This window comes from Camelus dromedarius, chromosome 16 (assembly GCF_036321535.1).
Source record: "Camelus dromedarius isolate mCamDro1 chromosome 16, mCamDro1.pat, whole genome shotgun sequence".
In the NCBI taxonomy this organism is placed as follows: Eukaryota; Metazoa; Chordata; class Mammalia; order Artiodactyla; family Camelidae; genus Camelus; species Camelus dromedarius.
This window is the reverse complement of record NC_087451.1, coordinates 3,896,755-3,916,037: the sequence shown is the minus strand read 5'-3', so window position 1 is coordinate 3,916,037 and position 19,283 is coordinate 3,896,755. Positions and strand designations below refer to the sequence as shown.

Here is a 19,283-nt window from a genome sequence, read left to right as displayed (position 1 = left end):
CTCTGCTTTTTCTGTCTTGTTTCTTTGTTACTTTTAAAGAGAGGCATAAATAAGATAAACTAAATCTTCCCTACTAAAATTTCAGTAATGAAACCGTTTTCAAAGTGTTCACAACTTATATTCTGCCTATAACTGTCTTTTCAACAAAGCATCATATATATTAAATGTTAATTAACACAGTTAATTAACTACCTGTTAAAACCTATTAAAGAACATGAAATGCACTATGTGAAAGGACCACGCCTGCAGTAACTACCTTAGCTGTCTTCACGGCAGTGCAGTCAGCCCCCACCATCCCGTAGCCCTGAGCTCCTGATGCTGGTAACAGAGCACGCTGCCACCTCAGATGGAGAGAAACGGTGAAAGTGTTTTCTGAAATCTACAGCACTGACAAAACATAACTGACAAATCCCAGGCTCCTTTGAGGCTGTCATTTTATGTTTCTGACCAACACCCATCAATGAGCAGAACCACCCCATTTCCGAGCCATGGGACTCACGTGGGAAGCAGTTTTGGAGAAATTTCCAGGTATAGAATGTAACCACCTATACATAGAACACTGAAAAAATAAAAGATTCAATACCCTGATTTTGGAAGACACTCAAAATATTCTCTTAAGCCTTAGTAGCTGGAAAGGCTGGGCTTCTCCTAAGTCACTTATTTATTTCACAGCCAGTGAGCATCTCCCACAAACCCTGTTTCCCTGTGTCTGCTGGGAGCCTCAGGCACACTGTTGCTGTTGATCATATAAGTCACAGGGCAGACGCGTGTGTCTCACGCCTGCAACCCTAACACAGGCCCGCCTCCTAGCCTCACAGTTTGAACTTGGCCCCATTTTCTCACCTGTTTATTTGGTATCTGTTCTTCTGTAAGCTGCCTGAAATGCTTTTTGGAACAAGTCAGAAGAATGAGTGGGTAGAGATATGGACAGTTGGACAGGTGAGAGGTGGGCAGACAGACAGAGAGACTCCAAGAAAAGGGGAACAAAGAAAATTCCCTATGCAGAACCATCTTCTAGTCAGGGAAGAAAACCGCCACGGAGACGTGTGAAGAGGCAGATGGCTTAGGGCTGTTTCATGGATTCCATGAAATGTCACACCAAGAGATGAGAGGGTAGAACTATAAATAATAAAAAAAAAAGCATGCATGCTTGAAAAATATATCTACAATATGTACTTTCTAAAGAATAGATTCAAATCAGCAGAGCCCAATAACACAATCCTTGGGTATTTACAGAAATGAGAATCCCATCTCCAAACCACAAGGCATCCCTTCGGAGCACTGAGAGTCTTCACGGGGCGGTCATAAAACCGTCACCGCAAAAGCTATGCCCTCCTGCACTTATGAGGAACGAGCAGCTGTGCTAGGGCTGCCCACGTGCTTCACTTACACCCCCCAGCACCTCTACGGGGGGGACGCCTAGCGAGCCCCGTCTCTGCAGGACAGAAAACTAGTCCGAGAGATGCTAAGCCGGCCTACCAGTTCTCCATCTCACAGGACTGGTCATTCCAGAGCAGGACTCGAACTCAGACCCACGTTTGTAATCACGGTTCTACCGTGCTTTGTGTGCTTATTTTGTGTATAATACATTTGTTTCTGGCATGAAAGGACATTTAATAAATGATCGGTTGTCTTGTCTATCTCATTAACTCACAATCTTTATATTTTTGAATTGTACTCTTTTCCCCTGGAGAAAGGAACGGAAAGAGCAGTGGTCAGAATGACCTGGGGCTCCATTCTTTATCTGTTACCTCATCTCATCCAAGTCCCCAACCAGGGAGAAGGATCAAAGTCCTCCTCATCTTTAAAAGAGAGGTCTCCAGTGATGGTGACTTACTCAATTCCAAAACCAAGTCTGGGGGAAGGGCACATGCAGCAACCAGAGCAGTATCAGGTGTAGGAAGGTGAAAAGAGCTCAGGGGGTCAGCCTGATTTAATTTCAATCGATAAAAGAATACCACACACTAAAAATAATAGCATGCAATGGATTGGTTCTTTCTTGACATCTAGCAAGTTTCCACAGCCCACATGTAACATTATCGTGAACTAGTGAAAGGAAGAGTCCACAGATAGGGAAAATCAATGCCACAGGCAGGCTGAAACCCAGGCTGGAGGAAAGGAAGAGAGAGGGCATAGTTAACAAAAGGGGAAAGTCTGGGAAAAAGATATCATCACAAGGACTCTCAAGCATCATTCAGCAATCATAAAATCATTCATTCAAGAAAGAGTTACTTAGGTCTTATTTTGTGCAAGATTTTACAGAGGACAAAGAAAGACCGCAGCGTCCATGGTAGCAGCAGGTGGCGGGGCTATAATACAGTTCTGATTCCGGTACCTTGCACACTTTTACTCAGTATAAAGGGAAAAAATAAAGTAAAATAATACTATGTAAACTCTACACATTGTTGAAAAAAAATTAAAGAAGACCTAAATACCTGGACAGACACACCACGCACATTCCTGGATCAGATGACAGCGCTCTTGGAATGTCAGTGCTCCACAGAGCGATCCATATATTCAACGTGGTCTCGATCACAATCCCAGTGGGCTCCTCTGCAGTAACTAACTAGCTGCTGCTACAATTCATATGGGAATTCGAGGGTCTCAGTAACCAAAACGTACTTGAAAAACAAGAACAACGTGAGAGGACTTGTAATTCTCAATTTCAAACCTTACAACTGTATCTCCAGCTGAGATTAGAGGCCATTTTCAGTTATTACTGTGTTTATCCTTATTTTCTAAATTCTCTACAACGAATATACCTGTTAGAATAAGAAATGTAAAAAGTAAGGTTTTTTAAAACATGCACACCGATTCATTCATTGGGAAAAAAATTATTTTAACTATAAAGAGATAAACAAATATCTAGTGAAAAAGGACTACTTAAAAACAAGGGTGCATTTACATTTTTCATAAATTGAAAACTGAAAAGCACAAACACATCAAGTTTCTAGGGAGAACTGTGAAACATATTAGTAGTTATTTTCAACAATTCTAATTGAACAATGAAAACTCAAGAAAGGGAAAATCGTGATTGACAGCCAACTGCAAACACATGGAGAGCAAAGGCATAGAAATCACAGTTCCATTAAATCTGTTACTAACTCAATAGGAGAGGAAATTCCTCCCTGAGGGGACAGTGGAATCCCATGCATAAGACAGGATACACAGTACAAACTGCAGTAGTATTGGGAGTGAATTTCTTAGAAGAATTCTAAAGTTACAACATTGCTGAAAAAGTATAAATACACTGACAGACAGATTAAAACACACAGTCATATATATTATATAGAAACATATGAAGTCTGCTCCCATGTTGCATAGAAATACAAACATATTTGTGCATTTATAGGCACTGATTACTTTATCTCAGATAGAATATTTCAACTAAAACAAAAAATCAATAATACACACCTCTTGTCAAATCTACTTGAAAAGTTACTCTGCTATGTAACAATAATGTGTCTAAGATAGATCTAAAATTAGTGAAAAAGATCTTTGTATGGTTTCTTGAATTCTCAAAATTCCAAGCTTAATTTTAAAATAGATCTGAGCAGTATTTCTATATTATCTTTTCCCTTGTGAAATGAACAACATAGTCTGTTGTCAAAATTCTGTCCTTACAATGATTCACGAGCACCGTATCCTCACAAAACTGCTGGACAGCAAGGCGCTATCCAGACACTGTGACCAAACAAATGAAACACAAGGAAGACAGTGACCCTATTCTGGAGGGCATATAATCTGTGTCAACACCGGGTTTTTATTTGATTGGTTTGATTGGGTAGCAAGATGAAATCAATCAAGTACTTTCTTCTTTGAGCATTCTGTAAGTCATGACTCTTTTCAGTGTCATGAGCATGAAAGAGTTTAGCATGACTTGATTAGGTCAAATAGCAACAATCATCACCAGAGAGTGAGTAATAAAGACGTTAACTGATAGCAATACTTCTGCCTACATGAGACCTAAAATAAATCTACACTGATATCCGAAAGGAAAATGAGGAGATGAGGTCCACAATGAGAAAACTAACAAGAAATCAAAAAAGGAAATACGTTTTCATTAACGATTCCATTCAGTAGTGGATCATGGTGGTGAAGAGCACAGATGCTTGGGACAAACATGAGGGTCTGAACTCCCACAGCACTGGGTAGCTGTGACACTGATATGTCAGTGAAATTTTCTGCATCTCAGTCTCCTATCCAGAGACTGGGGACAACAACCGCACCCATCTCCTAGAATGGTCCTACAAATTAAGTTATTTTATATATAAAATTTTAATTAAAATACCTCAGATTTTAAATAATACCCCAAAAGCACAAGGAACAAAGAAAACAGAGATAAATTGGAGTTCATCAAAATTTAAAACTTTGCTTCAAAGGGCACCATCCAGAAAGTGAAAAACCAATACACAGGAGAAAATTTTTTCAAATCATTTATCTGATTAGGAATTTGTATCTCCAAATGAAAAAAAAAAACAAACCCTACAACTCAACAATAAAAAGGCAACTCAATTAAAAGGTGAATAAAAGATCTGAAAAGGTATTTTTAAGGAAAATATACAAATGGCCAATAAGCACAATGAAACGATGTTCAATATCATTAGCTCTAAGGGAAATCAAGTCAAAACCACAAGAAGAAATCGCTTCACACCCACAACAATAGGTTATAATAAAAAAAAAATAACAAGCACTAATGAGGACACAGAGGAAGCGGGGCTCAAAGCAGTTGCTGGTGAGGACGTAACACAGCGTGGCTACTTTGGTAAACAGCCTGGCAGGTCCTCAGGGAGTTGAACATTTGGTTTCTGAATGACCCAGCAATTCTGCTGTCTGGGCACACACGTAAGAGAACTGAAAACAAATGTCCACATAAAAACTCCTAAAGGAATATTCGCGGCGACACTACTCATCACAGCCAAAAAGCAGAAACAACCCAAATGCCTATCACCTGATGAATGGGTAAACAGTGGGGCCCAGCCATACAGTGGAATATTATTCAGCAATAGCAAAGCATAGAGTACTGACCCAGGCCACAACGTGGACAAACATTGAAAACGTTACTCAGTGCGAAAGAAGTCAGTCACAATAGACGGTTCCACTTACATGAAGTGACTCGATTTAAACGAAATGTCCAGTACAGGCAAATCCACAGAGAGAGAAGAGTGGCTCCTTGGGGCTGGGGGAGGATGGGGAAGATGGGAATATCTGCTTATGCATACGGGGCTTCCTGTTGGGGGGAAGAAAATGTTCTAAGATTGAATGGGATGGACAATTCTGGGCATAGATTAAAAACCGCTATACATTTTAATGGGTGAATTGTATTAAAACTGTTAAGAAAAAAAGCACCTCGGGCCAGTACCTTCCCATAGTAAATGCAAATTGCTAAACTTTATTACAGGAAGAAGAATCTGCCCTCAGCATGAAAGCAGGAGATCAGCAAATGTGAGTTAACCGAAATTGGACAAGAGCAGTTCACTTGAAACAGTTGCTGAGTGTACACGAAATATTCAGAAATAGGAAAATTAGTTTCACATCATGAAGAAGCATTCTGCTTCAAATGCAGATCAAGGAATCGGCAAGCCCAGCTGCTCGAAATGACCAGAGAAGAAACCTGGTCTGTAAAACAAGCACCAGAGCCAGCAAGGAAGTGGTGATGAAGAAAGCAGGCGGCCGAATATCTGGAACAGTTTGCTACAAATAATTTCTCCACTGAAAATTCAAAAATAAAATGAAAGTGATGTAATGCTCTGTTGACTTCACGTGAATGGGCTTCCTTCGGTTCTCGACTGTTCTGTAACCCCGATTGAGAGACTCAGGAGAATCAGCATGGTTCCTGGGAGTCCCCAAATGACTGCCCACCAGCACGCTGACCACCATCACATCTGCCAGGGTTGAATTGCAGAGAAGAGACCAACTTCTGAAAGGAAATGTTGACATTGAAGGAAAGGCTGCAGTCAGTCCTGGGACAGAGGCCCTCTGAGCAGAGGCCAGAAGGCTTCAGGTGAACTGCAGTGGCCCTGGGGCAGGAAGGGACCACGGGGGAGCATATCTCAATTCTCTCCTCTCTCTCCCTCGGGTAGGAGAGATAAAGCCTGCATACTTCTCACCTGGAACTGTGGCATCTGGCTGGCAGAAGTCTTACCAGCACGGAATGATTATTCAAGACTCTGTGTAAAAAGTCAAGAAATCGAGAGGGAGTAGGGAGCCAACTCCACGAGCCTCTCAAATGCTCCCATATTTATTGTGTATAATCAAAGGAAAAATTCATCAACAGTTGTGAGATAGTAAGGAGGAACTTCGGGAAAGACGGGATGAGGCAGAGATTGTAAAATCCACAATGAGTACAAAGGATTAGTGTATCTTTAGGGAAGTCATGGGGTGAGGGGAACAAGATACATTTTTAGATATGTGAATTACAAAGCAGACCACCAGACCAGCCAGGTCCTTGTTGTGGGGATAATAGACTATCTAACAGCACACAAGCCCAGCGTTTATAGCTGAGGGCCATTTTCCTTGCTTTGCAACCAGCAGAGTACTATCTAAAACCACAACTATGCAAGCAAAACATTGTCTCTGCTTTTTAAGGCAAGGAGACTGGTGTGAGGATGCACAGGCACTTGCTTGCAAAGCACTTTCTAAGCATATTTTTTTCTTATCAAAGTTCACAAGCGGCTGGGGTGTGTTAAAGTTTGTTAAACCAATCATGGGCTTTCACATGGAACCATTATGGAGGACACCCTAGGATGACAAATCCTGCCTCTGGGTCTTTTCCTGCCATCTTCAGCCACTCTAGCAGGGTCTAGGCACATTCGTGAATAACGATCCTACAGAACCACCCACACTCTTAAATCCTGGTGCTTGAAACTTAATTTTAGCTCTACACAACTTACCGTAGAAAAGTTTCAGAAATAAAAGATATGATATCCCTTTTATATCTCATCATATTAATGATTTTTCTGATTGCTCTAAGCTGCTTCTGCTTGGTAAAGCACATAATTCTACAGGTGAACTCAGTAATTTCCATTGGGCATATTTATCCATTTTGGGCTCGCTAACTTCTATTGGCCAAATATTGATATACTTAATTGATTTATTTGTTTATCAATTTCAGCCGGGAGGAGAGGGAGTGTCACTCTTTTCCTCAGCCCACCCTCAACTCATTTCTTATCAACTCAGGACTCCTGAAAACAAAACAAAGTATTTGTTTCCCTTCTACTCTTTCCACAAACACAACAGGAAACATCAGCCTGGAGAAAGAATTCAACACAAATGTTAAAACAAAAATCTACAAACCTGATGCAACTCCATCTCTGAATCATGATACACAATGAAATGAGAGTAAGTGTGTCAGGCACAAAGCATGCGTGAGCCTGACCACCTCATTTCTATTCTTCAAAGGAAGGAAGGATTTTGTATTTTTTTTTATCATTCTTTGTCATTGTTTCTGATTATGCCAAAAAATAGTTTATGAAATAATTTAGCACTGCAATAACAGATTTTTATTGTATCAATTATAGATGGCATTCAGAGGGGATAGGAAAGCCCAGCTGTGTAAAAAATGCAAAATTTCTTCCCCTGTTAAGAACACGTATACAAAATGCAACAGAGAATTCAAATTCTTGTGGAGAGGAGCAAAAGCCACAGAACAAAAGCAAAGTCATTACAATGAGTCAATTCAAAATTCACTGGACAAACATGCTCAATGCATTCAAAGAATTTAAAAGGCACACTGCAAACCATTCACTTAATGATCTGCAGGCTAGAGGAAGCATTTCCCTCTTTAACAGACAACAGAAATCAATAGGGTGCCCCAACAAACAAGGACCAAAAAACAATCAGGTTTTTAATGGTTCTCATAAATCAGCATGTTCTAAACATCAAAATCCAGAAATTTTAAACATTCATTCAAACCACAATGAAACAAGCATTTCAAAAAAAAAAAAAAAAAAAACCAAAGAAACTAAGCACACAGATCATGTACATAGATTAATGAGCATGTCTTGTACCGCTGGAAGAAAGAACAGGCTATAGCCTTTTACTTGAAAAATAAAACTACTTTTAAAGATAACTGCTAAAACACATTTCACCATTCATGTTGCCTTCAAAAATCTGAGGCACTTGTATCTGATCAGAAAAGCATTTCTGAGTAATAGTATGTTACAATTCAGCACCAGTTTGCTTTAGAAGAAAAAAGAAAAGCTACTGTACCTCAAATCCTGCACAGAGTGTGAAGTGCCTCCCAGCCTCTTTCTCCTCCCGTTTTCTAAGCTCATGCTCCCCAACCCTTCTGAAACAAATATGACAACCTCTTATTCCCAATATGCCAAATGACAAAAGAATATCAATTTATTTGTGTAAATATATGCCTACACCTTGAACTGGAGGAGAAAGGTATCAGAAGTCTATATGGAACTTATTTCTACCTTCCTGAAATCACACACACAAACGTTCACACAGACACAGACACATACCCCCTGGATTACTGGACACTTCACAAGCTTAGGAATTCCAACTTCTAGAAGATAACTTTGTAGTTAGTTTAAAATACAATTCTGTCAGCTTTTGAAAGCCTTGATCATCTGCTAAACCATCCAAATATCAAAGAGACCCAATTAGCCTTCTCTGTAGAATGTAATTTCCATTGATGGCAAAACAGGCCCTAAGAAGTACTGGATCAAAGACTCGTGTTTATCACTACCTATGATCGTTTTTAAGCACATTAACAGATTCAGAAATGTATGTCTCAACAACATTTATTCTTATTGAAATAGCATAAGTGTTCAATTGTCTATACAGAGACTAGGTCCCATGATGGTGTATAAGATCTATTTTGTGTATTGCAATATTTATTTTCAAGTGCAGACAAGGAGGGTGTGTATTACTCAGTTGTAGAGCACCTACTTAGCATGCACAATGTCCTGGCTTCAATCCCCAGTACCTCCAAAAAAATAAAAATAAGTGCATATTTAAAAATAAGAATAAAGTTATAAAAAAATACAGACTAAAAACCACTGCAATCTAGCTGCTACAATTATACTAAAAAAACAAGGGTTTCTATGAAACACTGACTATATGCCAATCACAGAGACAATCACAAATCACACCTGACCACCATCACGTGTGATTCTCAGCAAACCTACTAAGTAGACACGGATGAGCAACCCGGCACTGCGGATGAGGAGACGGATCTCGGAGGAGCCGTGGACGCTGACCGTCCTGCTCCCCGCGACACCACGTCAGCCCAGGGCAAGCGCTGACAGAGCTGCTCTGAGGGGACACCCAGCTGCATGGAGCCTTGGGGCACTGGGGTGTCCCAGAAAACACTAAAAATTGTTCAGTGAAAAACCAGCTGAAATATATTACATTGTGCCACATCCTTTAAACAGGGAACATGACTGAGACTTTTTGATGCCTCCGTGTCCTTTCCGCCATCATCAATTATTTGCCCTCTCAGCGCGACCAGTGATGAACTGGACCCCATATGAAGTGCACTCAGATGGCAGAGCTTTTAAAGCTGTTTTATGAAGTTTGTAAGACTCTGTCTATGCCTCACACAGGCGGTCATCCATCACTTCTCACCGATGTGGACGTACCACCTGAAATCACTCCTTTCTCCTTTTTAAAATCCCTTCATCTAATCCAGACTTTTCAACAGCAAAGCAGCAGCTCAACCACAGACAGTGGACAGCTTCTCACCAAATGGACTCGAACAGCCCATCGGACTACCTGGAAGCCCTTTTCTTCTATTAAACCCACTTCCGGGTACTTCATCATTTTCTGATTGGTGGACTTGGCCACCGACTGGCCAACTCATAGAGCTCCCAGCCTCATATCCGGGGGTGGGAGAGGACCCTGCTGTTTGGAGAAATCAGTGAGGAAGGCGGACATCCTCCAGCCAGGTCTGCACGGGTAGAAGTGCGACAGTGAGCTCAGAAATTATACCGTTAGCATCCCTGGGCTCCCATGGACTGGTTTCACATTAACCAAACTCATGACACACTGATGCAAGAAAACCAGAAACTTATTAATGTAACAGGAGATGTGAAACTATAAACCAGACTGAAATATCAGAGTTCAACCATGAGTACATTTTCTCCTCCACAGGCCAATCACGGGCAGACAGTCACATGGCAACCATGGACAGAAGCAGAGCAGGAAGGGTTTGTAGATTAACTCAATGGACTAAATTTCTGTTATACCAACAGATCTACTGCCTAGAAAATAATTAACGCTAATCACAGTGCACACTTCGTGGACAGTGAGCACCTGTGTAACTCTCCTTTCCCTGTCCTTTCTGGGCTAACTGATGCAAAGTGGTACAAAGATTCAGGGATGCAGATACCTCTAAACAACCAAAGCCCATCTCTGGGAGCCTCAAAACCAGACAGCCAGGGTTTAAATACCAGCTCTGCCACTTACTAGCTCTGGACTTTGGCCAACTTACTTACCCTCTCCGTGCCGAAATTTCCACACTGTAAAACTGGGGTAACAGTCAAACCTTCCTTACTTGCTTGTTGAGAAGATTGAAGGATTCATTTCTGTAAAACTCTCAGAAAAGAATGTAGCACATTTTTGGTGTTCAACAAATGTCAACTTAATATAAAAGTGATTTACAAGTCTCCCTTCTAATAATATTATGTGTTTCCTGGCTAGTGTAAGTCCCAAAGAAAATCCTTATTTCTCCTTTTATAAACTCTTGGGGAGCACCCTCCCATTCCATCCCACCACCTGTTTAAACTAGGGAGTGGATGCCTCCTCCCCACTCCTCTGGGCCATGGAGAGTGCTTCTCCCTTCATACCCCTGGCCGCTGGATCACAGCTAGCACTCGTCACACTAACAGGGTGAGGTGTGAGTCCGGGGAGACAAGCAGGGAATGTGAAACCCTACCTTTCCCTCCAGTGTTGGTCACCATTGGGAAGCACCTGGGATGCTCAGCTCCATGTCAGGTCAGCCCTGTGCATGAAGGGGCAGGTCCTCTCAAGGGAAGGCTCGCTGTGGCCCAGAGCTACCTGGGACAGGGTGAGTCTCTAATTCTGGGACACAGTATCATGACACACATTTTCCCACAGCCCTGAAGTTCATGGAGAACGTGGCTTCATCAGTAACAAAGAAGACATTTATCGCCTGCCTACTCTTTTGTGTCATCTCTCAGTTGACTGCTGGAGACAACATGCATATAAGTATTGGATCCCCTTAGGACCCAACATATATGAAGTAACAAAAAATTCTGTGGCTTAACATTGGTTCAGGGCGACTGTGTAACAGTTCTGACTCTGCTGATGCTTAATTATGGGTATAGGAACTATGGAACCTCCTCAAATATCTTTCATCATAAAACCAGCTTTTCTTGTTTTCCTGTTTCTTAGTAATTGCCAAAGACTATAAAATGATGGCTTCACACCAAACAGCAGCTAAAGATTATGAGCCCTCTTGACATACCCACTGTGGTAAACACTTTACATAATTTCTAATTCTCACAATTCTACAAAGCAGATACCAACGTCCCAATCTCACAGACGAGGGAAAAACTCAGAACGAACTGACTCAGGCTCACATGGCTCAGTGGCAGCGCGTGCACGCAAACCCAAGTCAAAAAACTACACCCCTTCCTATATGTACCAATTCTCCTACCACCATTTAACACACAGCAGCGGGGTCAATACTCAGGGAACTCAGTACACTTTTCAGCTTTAAGGTGCTCCAGAGGCCGCTACTAGCTGTTTTATAAATTCCCGGCTCACTGGTTTCTAACACTGGAAGAAAAGTCCGATTTTGCCATTGTTTACACAGCAAGTCTGAGATGTTCACAGCGAGATGACAGAATAAAACTAAAATATAAGCAGAACAATTTTTCCAGGTAGACAGACATAATGGACATTGTGCTATTCCGAAGCATCAAGCAAAGAAATCAAAACAAAATAAAATTGTTTAAGCCCTCTTTAACAAACAGGAAAATTAAGACGGTAAGAAGGTGCAACAAGCGCCACCTATGGCTAAAAAGACCTTCCAGGTTGCCAGGAAGCATGCAACACAAAAATTGCCTGTAGGATCAGAAACGAGAATCAGATAACTAAAAGCTTCTGTAGAACATACTGCACTTTGCTTCGGGGGAAGCGAGGGTTACTCAGTATTTAATTGATATTGCTAATACTCCTGAATATAAACAAAAGACACAGGCTCATGGAAACTCATCTTAGAAGAGGAAAGAATCCAGTCCAGCCACTTCACTTTACAGGAGGGGAGACTGAGACCTGGGATCTGTCCTCCTTGCAATCGGCAGCAAATCTCTCCTAGGCCTCATGTCTTGCACTGTAGCAAAAACGAACAGATCTGTACTAGGCCTATATTCATAAAAGTCGCGTCTGTATTTTACCGAAAGTAGGTTATCTAAGTATCTTGCAACATACTTCTCAAATTCCAGGAATTCATACGTTTGTTGAAATACAAAAACATTTATTTACATAATAAAACAGCATGAGCTTTATTCTCTCTATTAAAAAAGTTACATATCAAATCAATATTTTGATATTTTAAACCTGTTAAGAGTGCAGGAAAAAAGATCAATATTTTCTTTAATCACAAAAGAGAGAAGCTTATTCCCTGAAAATGATCAATGTGGATGTCAGAATCCAACGAATTTAAATGACTGAGTGGATGGTTACACGGCAACATGACATCTGAGTTCTAACAATACACATTCTGTGTAAATAATCTTCAAGGTCGTCTGCTTAAGGCAATTTAACTAGTCCCTGTCTCACTAGAATGATACAGATTTCATTAAAACTTCATAGTGCACTAAAAAATAAATGAATCCTTGTTAATTTAAGCCATATTCATATATATCATATATATACATATTAAATATGCATCAGTAATAAGCCACACTCTTAAGTATTCAGACTTGATCCTTCTAAAATATCTGTCATTGTGACAGCACATTTTTACTAAGCACCTCTTGGGTTCTTTTTATACAAGGCTACTAACTCTCACAGTCAGACAAGTTAAACGATATTACTCAAATTTCACAAATGAGGAAATGTACTTAAGCCATGAAAACAACTTATATATACATCATCAGGAAAGAAAAGAATAAAGATTTTCTTAAAATATTCACTGACAATCTTTTCTTCCATTTTAAGACTACATAAAACCAATTCAGTCTTTGTAAGTATTTCTGTCAATAAGGGCCACTAGAGAAAAACAAGTAACATCATCAGCAGTGGTTGGACTTTCAAAGCCCCCTTCTCATTTGCACTATAATTATTTTTAATGTTTTGTTTTTAGTGCTTACAGAGCACTAAAATACATAAAAATTAACTTTTTATGCCACTACCTGAGAATTAAACTTCTGTGAAAATGTACAATTTTAATTTATGCCACTCTGTCTCACATTCTCACTCGTGTCTCCCCTTTGAAGGCCTCATCAGGCTGAGATCACTATAATCGGCCATATATGGAGTCACAGGAGTTCGGGTAACCACTCAACGGGAGGCTGATTAGAGGAACAATTAAGAATGCATTCTGTGCAGCCTGGTTTCCAGCACCGAGCTAGCCACCGCCAGCTGCGAGTGATTTGGGACAAGCTGCTCCATCTCTCAATCCCTCAGCTGCAAAAAAGGAGACACTGATACCTACCGTCAAACACCTGCTATGAAGTAAAACATGAGGAAAGTATTTTAGCCTTAGGTAGGTGTCCACTCAGAGTGAGTTTGGTCATTATGATGATGAGGATATCTGTTAATAAATTGAGCTAGACCGAAAAGGAGAAATCACCTTAAAGGAGAAACATTTTAAGCCAATGAACATTTTCTTTTGGATGGATTGCAGAATATTCTATTCATTTTTTTAATAAACTAAGGATTGTCCATTAATAATAGATTTACAGGTTCATGGACAAGTCTCCAGAAAAAGAATTAGAGACCTCTAACCTCTGAATACTAAGAAAGTAAATTTTAAAAAATATCAGGGGGGAGATTATACCTCATTTGGGAGAGTATGTGCTTAGCATGCATGAGGCCCTCAGTTCAGTCCCCACTAACTCAATTTAAAAACTTTTTTTTTAAGAAATGGAGAATTAAAGCAAAATGATGGAGGAATACAGAAATTTTTTAGAGACTCATCTCAGATTTAAGATGGGGAAAAAACCATCCATTTCTCAGAGGAAATCTTGAGAACTATGTAAACTGAATCTGAGATGTCTAGTCTTCTAACATTATTCATGAATTCATATTACCAAGTCTTAAAGCTACCTGATAACCCACAGTTGTGATACTGATCATAACAGCTGCCAACACGGATCTAGCTCTGGCTAGGAATGCTCTGTTCTGACATTTCTGCCCCTGAGGCCTCACCAGGCTGAGAGCACTAAATTCAGTCATTCATGAGCATCTCGTGTAAGTCCTCCCTTTGTGCTCCTCACTCTCCCCTCACCAGCCCCTCTGAGGGAAACACTGTTATCAACATCCCCACCCGCAGATAAGGCCACTGAGGCACAGAGACTAAACCCTTTCAAGGTAATATTGGCATTAAAGGACGTCTGTATTTCTGCTGTTTTGCTTTTGACAAAGGAATCTGAGATATCAATTCAAGGGAGACTGTTAAATAATACACTCTGTCAGGTCTTCATCTCAAAGAGCAGATACTATAAATTCCTGATGTAGGATGAGGCTGCCGTCACAAACTGACTCAGCTTGAAATTAATATCCAAGATGAAGCAGCGGATACACGTAAATATTCACGATTGTCAACTCCGCTCACGGGTCTGGGCCCTTCACTGCCTGAACTGGGGTGAATACTCCACCCGTGTCAGGGAGGGAAGCGCGGCTTTTCCACGTCTCCCCAAGGCTTCACGGGCTGTTCCCCCCCACAGGCTGTCCTCAACAATTAAAAAGCTCTCAAGATTTTTACACCATGCAAAACTGAAATACATTTCTGCAGATGGAGCACTTTCTCAGACTTAAACTAATTTTGCCTACACTCAGCAATGGGGGGAAAAGAAACAAGACTATGCAAAGTCTCTGATTCTCACCACTCACACTAGTAGAAAGGCCACTGCACAAGATGTCTCTCCAGAGTGCAGGGTGAGAAGAAAATAAAGCCGCCCCCAACCACAGGCACTCCCAGAGACAGAGCTCAGCAGTCTTCTGCACACTCACGATTGTGCAGCCCTCATCACCATCTATTTGCAGAACACTTCATCACCCCAAAAGAATCCCCCTGTCACTAGCAGTCACTCCCTAACCCCCCTCCACCTAGCCCTTTGCAACCATCACCTGCTCTCCGCCTCTGCATGTGCCTATTCTGGGCATTTCAGATCACTGAAGTCAACAATATGTGGCCGTGTGTGTCTGCTTCCTTTCACTTAACATGCTGTTGTCAAGGCTTGTCCATGTTGAAGTGGTATCAGCATCTCTTTTTTTTTTTTAAAACGTTAGTTTATTAGAGGGTTGTAAGTACTATCAAAAAGAGTAGAGTGGAGCATAAGTGATTGTGTTTCAAAGGGAAAAGGGCGGGTTGAGCAGTCAGAGTGGACTTCCCAGAAGAGGTGGCCTTTTTCATTTTCCTCTTTTTCTTTTTTATTCACTCTTACGTCGGAATAATGTTTCACTAAATGGAGATTCTACATTCTGTTCTTCCATTCAGCAGCTATGTATGGACGAGGTCCAGAAGGATGAGTGTAAGAGGCGACTTGCATGGATGGCACTTAAGCAAAGGGCAAGATGTGCTTTCAAAAAAAAAGCCAAAAAAAGAGGCGCAAGGAAATTCAGTGCGTTTCTGAGCAAAGTGCATGCTTGCTTCGGCAGGACAACCGTGCAGGGCTGGGGCGGATATTGGCAGGAATCACGGCGTGGGAGTCACCTGAGAAGACTCCCCACTGCACGCAGCTCAGCCAATTCTCCTCCCTCATCCTGTATTGTTAGAGCCATGTTTCTAGGGTTCTCTTATTTCAAGTAATAGCACTTTAACTACATATCTGATCATCTGCATCAGACCACTTTACCTCCAAGGCACAGAAAATTATTCACTAACCGGAGCAGCTACAGGACATAACGGTGATGGATTAGGGAGTCCTGCAGCATCCCAGCCTGCATGCACAAACCCCACAAGTGCCCTGGTGATGTCCGGAAAATTAAACGCATGGCAATATCTCACTGCTGGTACACGACATCTGCCCTCAAATTGCCCCAAACTCATGCTGGCAAAGCACTACTCAGCCCTCTCACTACAAAAGAAAAAAAAATGCTAAGAAGTCAAATTTAGGCTCTTCCATTGAAAACCAGCAACCATTAATGTCAGTATCTGAGCTGGAATGCTCCTGACTTCTAAAACCACTGCGCCGTTACTTTTCAAATGTGGAAGTCATATATGTATTCCACGTAGATGATATTACAGTAGGATTTTTCTTTTCAAAATTTCCAGTAGCAACATTAGCACAAGAAAGTTTATGTTTCAGCTTTAAATAAAATCAATTATCTTCCACTTTCATAATTTTGAACCTATTTTTATTTTAGAAATGGAGCTATGCTGCATAATATAAACAAACTGTTTGAATTCTGCAAACAAGTCCTTTATGACCTCACTATTTCAGAGCAAACTTTAATGATGTTTTGAGAGGTGGGGCCTGGGGTGCTCACTAACAGCTCTTTAAATACTGAGAAGGATGTGCTATTAAGTAATGCAAAGGCTCTAACTCCACATTAGCTCAGAAACCAAAGAAACTACACCAAAGCCTTACTTTATCATTTTTAAATTTTGCTATTCTTTGGAATATTAAATTTCTTTAAAGATATGATTTTTTTTGAGAAAGACAACAGCTGTATTAAATTTCCTCTCACCAAGAAAGCAATCTTTATCAAGAATAAATACCCCATGGAAATCGAAATGACGGGAGGTTTCTAGCTAAGTGAACATGCAGATCTGAACAGAAATCTAAATCCTATCAGATCTCACTCGAACGAGCTCAACAAAGTCCTGGGCTACCCTGGAACTTAGCTCTTCTGTTCCAAAAGTTGGCTGAGCTAAGATCATCACACAAGGCAGGGAAGGAGAGAAGAGGAAAGTCCACCTGGCAGCCTCCATCTTTTTTCTTCCAGCCAAAAGTCACCTCTCGGACGACCCCGATAAGAAGCCCTCCCCATAAGGAAATCCGGCATCCACACTGCCCATGCCGTCCCCAAGCAGCCCTGACGCCCCTCTCCCAGCCTGTGAATGGTATTCTAGTGGCCCCCCAGTTGGTGGCACCCTCCCCCTCTTCCCCGCTACACACACACACACACACACACACACACACACACACACACACAGAGCAACGGCAGCCTTCCCAAAGCACAAAGTTGATTACATCACCCCACTTCAAACCCTTCAGAGGCTCCCTGGTGGAATTCTAGCCCCGCCCCCGACACTGCTCACCCAGCCTCACCCCAGTTCCCAGGTCCCCAGTGACCTCAGGTAACCCCTGTCCTGCTCCTACTTCCCACTTGCCTCCAGGCTCATTTTGATTGTTTCCCAAGGAAGACTTCCCTCCCTCCAACCTCCGCAACTTGTTTCTCTATTCCTAGAACATTCTAGGCTAAGTCAACTTCTGACACTGCTAAGCTCACAAGAAGCAATTTCATTTTGCTTACTAATGTGGGTCCACCCACTCTCCCCTACACACAAAGAAGTGCCCGTGTTATGAATAAATGAATGACGGGGTGGGTCTCAAAGGGACAGACAGACCTGCTCTCGCCCGTCCCGACCCTTCTGTCTGTAGAATATCAGAAGCAAAACCAGAAGTACCTTTCCTGAGGTTCACTTCCTGCTGACACCCTTCACTGCCTCCAGTGTCTGTTCAAATAAAACCCAACGTCTTCCAAAGCCCTTGAACCCAGGCTCTCTCCAGGGTCCTCCCCAGCAGGGGAACACTCCACCCTGGACCACACAGGGCACTCTCCCCAGGTCCCCACCCCACAAGCCTCCAGGCCTCTGCCCGGGCTGCACCGGCCACCTGAGCCACACTCTTGACTCCTTCTCCTGGCTGACTCTTACTCTGTCCTCACGATTGAATGTAGAGCCCATTTCTTCCAGGAAGTCCTCTCTGATAATGTCCTTTAGGTCTTGGCAGGGCTCCATCTATAGCAACAGTACATGGTGACCAACTGGGTGTTTGCCCACTCCTTTGAAACCACGAACTCTTGGGGGCCACGTGGGAAGGAGTGAGAGATTACAAGAGGGGTGGGGGAAGCAAAAAGCAAAAATCACAGCCCAAGTCCCAAATTCAAGGATTCTTTCTCAGAAAAAAGTATAAACTATTTCACACGTGTGCAATTTGGCTACTATTTTTGTGGCTTGTGGACAGCAAGAGCTTGGTGTTCTAGTCCAAAACCCAGATTACATGCAAAGAAATGTATATATTCATATCCAAAGGAAACCAGAGCTGCTCAACAACAGTTTGCAGTTAGAATAGAAAGGAACTTTGATAAAGGCAATCTCTCTCTCCCTCTTCTTTCTTTTCTGGCATCATATAATTTTAGAAGTATTTGCGTGACTAAGAGATGGCTACAGCCCGTGATTCTGCACTGGAGTGTTTGGGGCTGAGGAAGCCCAGATTACATTCACTGCGTAAATGCAATCACACCAAAACAATGATAGGTGCCGTGGTGGTGGAGCTGATGTTCCAAAGCAGGCAACCATACTCTGTAAGAGAACTCTAAATAGAAAATAAGAATTGCAATGTTCTGTACTCAATTTCATTCGATATATGGGTCATTAACTGATAGAACATCTTCACTAATGTAACCCAAAAATAAATTGTCAAGGTCGATTTTCTTCATCTGACCGTTTTATGCTAACTTTGGATATCAAACCCTCACTCCATATGGAAAATCAGGCCTACGCTGCAGCAGTTACATCCCGTGGAAGAAAGCCTATCAAGGGAGAACTGGAGAGTTTCCCTTCAGAAGCTGCTAAGTCTGGTTTTGCACCTGTACGTCATTTGCAACCACGTCATCGTCAAGGAGTAAGACCTTACCTCTGTGGGGCGAAAAGCACTGCGGTGCTTCTGAACCATCAAAGAACACTGAGCTTTGTGAAACTGTCCTGAGGCACTTAAATCGTATTTTTTGTGAAAGGCTCCAAAACTGACCCAATTCACCAATCCAGGTACAACAGGGAGGTACCGGAATTAGTAGAGAGAACATGCCCTTGAAGACTGACAAGGCCCTGCTTGAATCCTGCTACAGCATTTACTAGCCGCTAAACGGACCAATTCCTTAACCCCTCTGAGAAGGCTTCCCAATCT

At 41.8% G+C, this 19,283-nt stretch overlaps 1 long non-coding RNA gene across 5 annotated transcripts in view; it reads right to left on the bottom strand.

Moving 5' to 3' along the window:
• Positions 1–19,283, bottom strand: part of LOC135323188 (uncharacterized) — a 90,954-nt gene that overhangs the window by 66,015 nt on the left and 5,656 nt on the right. For 3 of the 5 annotated variants that reach the window (XR_010384421.1, XR_010384424.1, XR_010384420.1), the window contains exon 3: positions 2,436–2,621. The exons of 1 other annotated variant lie outside the window; for it this stretch is intronic. This is a non-coding gene — a long non-coding RNA (uncharacterized LOC135323188). Of the gene's footprint in view, positions 1–256; positions 1,098–2,435; positions 2,622–19,283 lie in introns of those variants that run through there. One more of the 5 variants, XR_010384422.1, reaches the window with a different exon arrangement.